The sequence below is a fragment of the Mustelus asterias genome, unplaced genomic scaffold, assembly GCF_964213995.1.
Source record: "Mustelus asterias unplaced genomic scaffold, sMusAst1.hap1.1 HAP1_SCAFFOLD_143, whole genome shotgun sequence".
NCBI classification, from domain to species: domain Eukaryota; kingdom Metazoa; phylum Chordata; class Chondrichthyes; order Carcharhiniformes; family Triakidae; genus Mustelus; species Mustelus asterias.
Window position 1 is genome coordinate 235,441 of NW_027590169.1, and position 2,160 is coordinate 237,600.

Below are 2,160 nucleotides of genomic sequence, written 5' to 3' on the forward strand. Positions count from 1 at the left end.
TGAACCTGTAAATGAGGACTGCACCTTGTCAAAGACGAGTGTCCCCTGTCAATGACGTTTGCCCCCTCTCATGAGGAGTGCCCCCTGTCAATGAGGAGTGCGCTCTTTCAATGAGGAGTGCCCGCTGTCAATGAGGAGTGCCCCCTGTCAATGAGGAGTGCCCCCTGTCAATGGGTATTGCCGTCTCTCTCTGCGGAGGGCCCCCTGTCAATGTGGAGTGACCGCTATCAACTATGAGTGCCCCTGTCAATGTGGACTGCCCCCTGTCAATGAGGAGTGCACCCTGTCAATGGGTTTTGCCCCTGTCAATGGGGAGGGCCCTATGTCAATGAGGAGTGCCCCGTCAATGAGAAGTGCCCCCCGCCAATGAGGAGTAACCCTGGAAATGAGGCGTCACCCTGTAAATGAGGAGGGCCCCTTGTCAAAGATGAGTGTCCCCTGTCAATGACGTTTGCCCGCTGTCAATGAGGAGTGCACTCTGTCAATGAGGAGTGCCGCTGTCAATGAGGAGTGCCCTCTGTCAATGAGGAGTGCCCCCGGTCAAGGAGGAGTTACCCCTGTCAATGAGGAGTGCTCCCTGTCAATGAGGTGTACCCCCTGTCAATGAGGAGTGCCCCCTGTCAATGAGGAGCGCCCGCTGACAACTTGGAGTGCCCACTGTCAATGAGAAGTGCCCCCTGTCAATGAGGAGTGCCCCCCCGTCAATAAGGAGTGCCCACCCCCCCGTCAATGAGGAGTGCCCCCTGTCAATGAGGAGTGCCCCCTGTCAATGAAGAGTGCCCCCTGTCAATGAGGAGTGCACCCTGTCAATGGGTTTTGCCCCCTGTCAATGGGGAGTGCTCCCTGTCAAAGATGAGTGTCCCCTGTCAATGACGTTTGCCCGCTGTCAATGAGGAGTGCACTCTGTCAATGAGGAGTGCCGCTGTCAATGAGGAGTGCCCTCTGTCAATGAGGAGTGCCCCCGGTCAAGGAGGAGTTACCCCTGTCAATGAGGAGTGCTCCCTGTCAATGAGGGGTACCCCCTGTCAATGAGGAGTGCCCCCTGTCAATGAGGAGCGCCCGCTGACAACTAGGAGTGCCCACTGTCAATGAGAAGTGCCCCCTGTCAATGAGGAGTGCCCCCCCCCCCGTCAATGAGGAGTGCCCCCTGTCAATGAGGAGTGCCCCCTGTCAATGAGGAGTGCCCCCTTTCAATGAGGAGTGCACCCTGTCAATGGGTTTTGCCCCCTGTCAATGGGGAGTGCTCCCTGTCAATGAGGAGTGCCCCCTGTCAATGAGGAGAGCCCCCTGTAAATGAGGAGTACCCCCTGTCAATGAGGAGTGCCCTCTGTCAATGAGGTGTGCCCTCTGTCAATGAGGAGTACCCTCTGTCAATGAGGAGTGCCCCCGTCAATGTGGACTGCCCGCTGTCAATGAGGAGTGCCCGATTTCAATGAGGAGTGCATTCTGTCAATGAGGTGTCCCCCTGTCAATGAGGAGTGCCCACTGTCAATGAGGAGTGACGCCTGTCAATGAAGAGTACCCCCTGTCAATGAGGAATGCCCCCTGTCAATGAGGAGTGCCCGCTGTCAACTAGGAGTACCGTCTGTCACTGAGGAGTGCCCCCTGTCAATGAGGAGTGCCCCCTGTCAATGAGGAGAGCCCACTGTCAATGAGTTGTAAGCCTGTAAATGAGGAGTGCCCCACCGTCTATGAGGAGTGACCGCTGTAAATTAGGAGTCCCCCCCATCATTGAGCAGTCCCCCCCGTCAATGACGAATGACTCCTGTCAATGAGGAGTGTCCCCTGTCAATGAGGAGCGCCCACCCGTCAATAATGTGTACCCCCTGTCAATGAGGAGTGCCCCCCGACAATGACGAGTGCTCCCACGCGTCAATGAGGAGTCCCCCCTGTCAGTGAGGAGACCCCCCTATCAATTAGGAGTGGCCCCTGTCAATGAGGAGTACCCCCTGTCAATGAGGAGAGCCCCCTGTCAATGAGAAGTGCCCCCGGTCAATAAGGAGTGCACTCCCCCCCCCCCGCCCCCCCGTAAATGAGGAGTGCCCCTTGTCAATGAGAAGTTCCCGATGTCAATGAGGAGTGCCGCTTGTCAATGAGCAGTGCCCCTGTCAATGAGGAGTACCCCCTCTCAATGAGGAGTGCCCCCTGTCAATGAGGACT